The following is a 6,323-nucleotide window of genomic DNA, read 5'->3' as shown; positions in this document are numbered from 1 at the left end:
CCCACACATTGCATTTTAACCCCTTAGTGAACCAAGCCAATTTGGGCAATATTACAAAAACACTTCCTAATTTTTGCATTGTATATAATAACTTTATTTTTTCAAGCCATATGAGGGCTTGTTTTATGTGGGACAAGTTGTACTTTTTTCTAATAAAAAAAAGGTTGGGTCTATCATATAATCATAAAAATTAGAAATGAGTGAAATTACATTACAAACAAAGCAAAGCTCTGGATTGCTTCGGGGGCTCCCAACGTCTGGACGTTCCACTCAGCCAATCAGTGCACTGCTCCACCACACCCGCTGATTGGCTAAGCGGGACGTCCAGATGCCAGGAACCCTGAGGCAAGCAAGGGCGCGAACCTGGTAATGTATGTACCGGGCCACGGGGGGGGGGGGGGGGGGGGGCTTTTACATACTTGCAGCAGGATGACAATTCTGCTCAGAATATGTAATCTCATTGAAAGTGACAGTGAAGAAATCTGCAGTGGATTTCAATGCGAACTTGAAGCGTGAAATCCACTGTGGATACATTATGTGTAAACCCACCCTTAAGCTAACATAATACTTACCGTTAAGCTAACAAATAACCTGCTGATAGTTTCTCTTTAAAGGGGTTATCTAGCGCTACAAAACATGGCCACTTTCCCCCCTACTGTGGTCTCCAGTTTGGGTGGGGTTTTGAAACTCAGTTCCATTGAAGTAAATGGAGCTTAATTGCAAACCGCACCTGAACTGGAGACAACTGTAGGGGAAAAAGTGGCCATGTTTTTGTAGCGCTGGATAACCCCTTTAACTAGTCCCATAAGGGGACTTTACTTGCGATACTCTAATGCAGTGTATTATGTCTGTCAGTTTTATGCTGGTTGGCAATCTGCACAGAATAGCAGCATAAACATGGCAGCCCTGGGGGCCTTCTAAAGGTCCTAAAAACTGTCAAAGCCGTTACTCCCATGTTATAGCATATTGTAACTGTTCAATATGTTTTGGGTACTTATTTACCCCTTCAAATTAAAGTAGATAACCCTTCAACCGTTCTTATATACTGTATATCGGCACTGTGGAGAAAACTGTGACACCTCTTTATTCATGTGTTATAGTCACCTGCAGTATCGATGTGCTGGAAAAAAACCAGTGAACTAGTGTTGTGGTGCCATTGCTAGTCAGGAAGTGATAACACATCCTAGTAATATACAGTAACTTCCTATAGTGGAAAAACCCGAATGATGAAGTTAGTAATGATTATGCTTCTCATATATACTTTTGCCACTAGATGGCACACCATACAGATCTTACAGCAGAGCTGCTGTTCAAAGCACCATCATCCTGCAAAGTGACCACACAGCGAATACTGAGGTAATGCAGACCATTTTATGAAGATGTTCTGTATCAGCTGGGGTATGTCTTTATAGAATATTTGGTAGGCAGTGGCGTAGCGACCACAATCGGGCCGTTACCAAGAGGGGCCCAGCACCCCCCCCCCCCCCCGCTTGCCACCACACTGCCCACCTCCCATTCCCTCTTGTGACCGCTAGCAGTGTTTTGCTTACGGTCACAAGAGGGAGGCTGGAACTGGCCCCCGGCTGATCCGCGGCTCCCCGGCTCGTTCCCGTCCCAGCCCCGGCAGCACACCGACCACAGAACTCTGCATGCGCCGGGGAAGTACTTCCGGCACAGGGCGCGTCACTAACACGCGCCTCCTGTGTCAGAAGTAACAGCCCTGGCGCACACAGAGCTCTGTGGTGCGTGTGCTGCTGGGGCTGGGATGAGAAGAGCCGGGGAGCCGCGGATCAGCCGGGGGCCAATTCCAGCCTGCAGGAGAGAAGAGCCACGACGGGGGAGCGAGTTGTCAGGTGAGCTGTTGTTGTTTTTTTGGGTTTTTTTTATCTGCGTTGCACAGACTAGGCGGCATCTATAAGGGGGATAACTGGGGGGCAGGCATCTATAAGGGGGATAACTGGGGGGGCATCTATAAGGGGGATAACTAGGGGGGGCATCTATAAGGGGGATAACTAGGGGGGCATCTATAAGGGGGATAACTGGGGGGCATCTATAAGGGGGATAACTAGGGGGCATCTATAAGGGGGATACAGGGGAGACCATCTATAAGGGGGATAACTAGGGGGCATCTATAAGTGGGATACAGGGGGGACCATCTATAAGGGGGATAACCAGGGGACATCTATAAGGGGGATACAGGGGGGACCATCTATAAAGGGGATGACATAGGGGGAGCATCTATAAGGGGGATAACATAGGGGGGCCATCTTTAGGGGAATAACATAGGGGGAGCATCTATAAGGGTGATAACATGGGGGGGCATCTATAAGGGAGATAACATGGGGGGCATCTATAAGGGGGACTCCATGGGGGGTGTATGCAATAGGGCATGTACTATAGTGGACTACACAGAGGGGGCATAAACTAGAAGGGTGATCACATAGCGCCAGCCTACCCACCTAATGAGCGCACAAAGGGGACGAGACAGATGTGCAGTTTGTAGAGAGATGAGGATGGTGCCAGTGTGAGGAGCCTAATATGTCTGTCTGGCAGATTCTGTGGATTTGTGGCTCGGAGAAGTTCTCATAACGGCCCAGGGCAGATGGAGAAGAAGATGAAAAGGGAAGAACTCCAATCAGAGAGGACGTCCCCTGTGAGTCACCGGATATAACTGCACTGTAATGTATATGGAGTAAAGAACCTGTGTAGAGCTGAGGCTACCTCTATATGACTGGATGAGGTGATATTGGTCTTTGTACAGTGGATGTTATTCAGTAGCAGCGGTTGTATTAGTCAGTATGTGGTGATGTTAATCAGTAGCAGTGGTGGTATTAGTAGCAGCAGTGGTGTTAGTTTAGTATATGGTGGTATAAGTCAGTAGCAGCAGTGGTGTTAGTCAGTATGTGGTGGTATTTGTTACTTGTAATCTGGTACTTTGTTTTATTGGATTACGTATACTGGATTTGGTCAGTCACAATATGGTGGTCATAGTATGGCGGTGATATTTGCCCCTTGTATACTGTTATTATTGGTAATATTGGTCTCAGTATACAGGATTTGGTTAGTAATAGTATGATGATAATATGTATGGTGATTATATTTCCTATACACTGGTATTATTGGTAATATCAGTCTTGATATAGATACCAATAGCATAGCTTGGTCGAGGAAGGGGGGGGCCCAAAATAAACTCTTGCACCAGGGCCCAAGAGACATTAGCTACGCCCCTGTTGGTAGGATGCTTTAAAACTCTCTAATTCAATCAGCTCCTGCTCTTGAAGAAAAGAAGAGAGGGCTTTGTATCATTCACATTTCCCAACATGTTGTAGCAATTCTAAATACTGTAAGTGGAAGCTGCAGTAAAGGAATTGTATGGTTACTCACTCTCTAAAAGCACTGCAGCCCTGTAAGGTAGGAATTGTTAAGGGCCCAGGCTCACTGACTTCTCTCAGTCCACACATCCATACCTATTGAGCTCAATAGGTGCAATGTGACAGTCGCATGATAAACTGTTTGTAGATACCCCCACTTTTCACTGAACAGATGTTAAACTGAAATATTACACCCAGTAAGATCAATGGGCATCTGCTGACTTCACCGAGTGCCAAAGGTCCTTCATCAGCAGGGAGCTGGACCTCTGTTCACGCTAATAGAGGCGATACTCACTGTCTGTGAGTATTCCCATCTAGACATTGTGCACAAAGAAAGAAAAAAAACTGAACAAATGGTGATGCATGTGCAGATCAATATAACCAGAGTATTAGTGTTTTGGCAATCACAAGTGCACGCTCACCTGTAGTGGTCGTACATGCTCAGATACAACTCTAATGTGTGTTAAATCAGGATCTGCTGCCGTCCACCTCCAGGGGGTCCTTTCTGGTTCCTGGTGTAGAAATCAGCTTTGTAGAACAATGGTGGATCACACGCAGGCGCCAAAACACTTTTTGAAAGCCAGGTTCAGATCTTCCGATTTAGAAGAAGAAACGGTCAGGCATTTTGCAGATTAGTATTCTTCTTTATTATAAAGCTGTTACGTGTTTTGAGGTTTCACCGCCCCCTTCATCAGACATCTAGACATTGGGGGACATTTACTAACGAGTCTAATTTGTGGGACTATTCTAATGAGGATCGGTGTATATTTTGGCTCAATATTTTGTGACTGATATTAAAATGTTGTACTGCCTTAGTGAATGTATCTAAGTAAAAAGTCGCAAAAAAGGGCGCAGAAAAAGGCGCACAAATGCAAAAATTGCACAAGCATATTCACCTGATACTGACCAGATGTAAGCCTGCACCTGTTTGTGCGACTTTTTAAAAAGTGGCAAATAATAAATTGGTCGCTAATCCCGGATTATCCAACCTTTTGGGTAAATACTCAAAACAGGCAGAAAAAAGTCCCTAATAGGACGGGTCACCCGACACTGTAGGGCAAACAGGTGGTACACGACACCAAAGTCGAAACACGGGCACAACTATACTTCTGCTTTCGAGTCTTCAGTATTCTCTTTCCTCTTCTTCTAAAGTTCCAGCAAAGCACACTTCTACATTAGGTTGGGACTGTCACAACAAGCCTCCTCTCCACTGTTCTGGACTCTCACGACAAACCTCCTCTCACTGCTCTGAACTTGAAAAAAAGGGAAAAATTGGCCGCACATCTATGACTCTATTCACACTGCAGGTTGCACGCTGCTCGTGGCCTAAGTACAGACAAAAAAAACCCAGAAGGTGCAGCAGCAACCCACAGGTGCAAGGGCTTACCGTATATACTCCTCCCAGCGTACACACGGTAAACACCTGCTCTGTAGATATAAAAAATCTGGATCTTAGCAAACTATTTGATTAAACAGAGTGTACCATGTCGCCGTTAAGATCCTTATTTTTTAATATCTACAGAGCAGGTGTTTACCGTGTGTATGCTGGGAGGAGTATATATGGTGGGACCTTGCACCTGTGGGTTGCTGTTGCACCTTCTGTTTTTTTGTCTGCTCTGAACTTGAAGCACAAACTCCTCTCCACTGTTCTCAGCGCACTCTGTTTCTAAGTGCACAGCCAAGTTGGTTCAGCTCTTCTATTCTACGACTCTCAGCACAGATTCTGTTCAGTCACGTCTACAGTCTATGGTCTACTATTAACAGGACTTATCTATTATGGTAACAGGTAACAGTGATTATTGTTCCAGCACCTACATAGTAGATATCACATCTTTGGGTCATCTCCCCTTTCTGTGGGTGGCGGTACCGATAGTCCGGGTGGGTACAACTCCACTCCGGATCATCGTGATAAAGACCCCAGGGACCCCATCCTAGCCCGACAGGTCACAGACCACAGGGGAATGGATATAGCCAGCTTTTCTAAAATAAAAGCAGGTGTGCTCCCATACATGTGTGCCCCTCTGGCACTGGCGTCACGACAGTACAACTATAGGCTGAGCTATATTCCTCAGCAGGATGAAATTTAGTACAACACTCCACTCCACAACCGACATAGGTCCAGCAAGGCGCAGACCACATGTGTCAGGATAGGAACTCGTTTGGAACTGTGCTGGTTTCTTTTTCATACTTGAATGTGAGTTTTTATTCTGACATGTGTGGCCTGCACCTTGCTGGACCAATAACCCATAAAGGGGAATTCTCATTGTGGAGAGTTATCCCTATACACAGGATACAAGATAAATAACAGATTGGTGGTATTGGTGGTGGTGGGGATCTAACCACTGGGACCCCTGTTGGTCAAGTGAATGGAGGAAAACAGATTCAAAGACCAACAGCACAGGAAGAATAAATGCAGTGCATGCCTCCCCAGACCGGATCCTAAGTCTGTAGATAATCCAACAAAGCGATTGAGACAGAAATAAATGTGAACTGTGACTTTGTTTACAACATTTCAGATAAAAAACCTTCCACAACATCAGCAAGTTGTACGAGGAAGGTGTTGCTGCTGGAATGTTGCATGTGGTGTGAATAAATTCAGTTTACAGTTTAGTGCCGTCTCTATCGCTTTGCTGCAGGAAAACCAAATGTACAGAGCGTACTGCACTTCTGTGACCAGTGCTCCATTCATTCTCTATGGGGCTCCCAAATATTGCCAGGTGTTGAGCTCAGCAATGCTTGGTAGCCACAGCGAGAATGACCAGCAAGTTAGTCTGTTAGTTATCCCAGTGCGTGTGGATAACTTTCAAGAAGGCCATGTGACCTAGGACCACCATGGTATACCACACTACCTCTGCACTGACTACCCCAGGGGCACGTCTGGCCAGCTGCTGTTTTCCCTACAAGATAACCTAATTCACCTACTATCTGATTCCTGGGGGGGGTTTCCATTAT

The sequence above is a fragment of the Dendropsophus ebraccatus genome, chromosome 13 (genome assembly GCF_027789765.1).
Source record: "Dendropsophus ebraccatus isolate aDenEbr1 chromosome 13, aDenEbr1.pat, whole genome shotgun sequence".
NCBI lineage: Eukaryota > Metazoa > Chordata > Amphibia > Anura > Hylidae > Dendropsophus > Dendropsophus ebraccatus.
Note: the sequence above shows the minus strand (reverse complement) of the source record.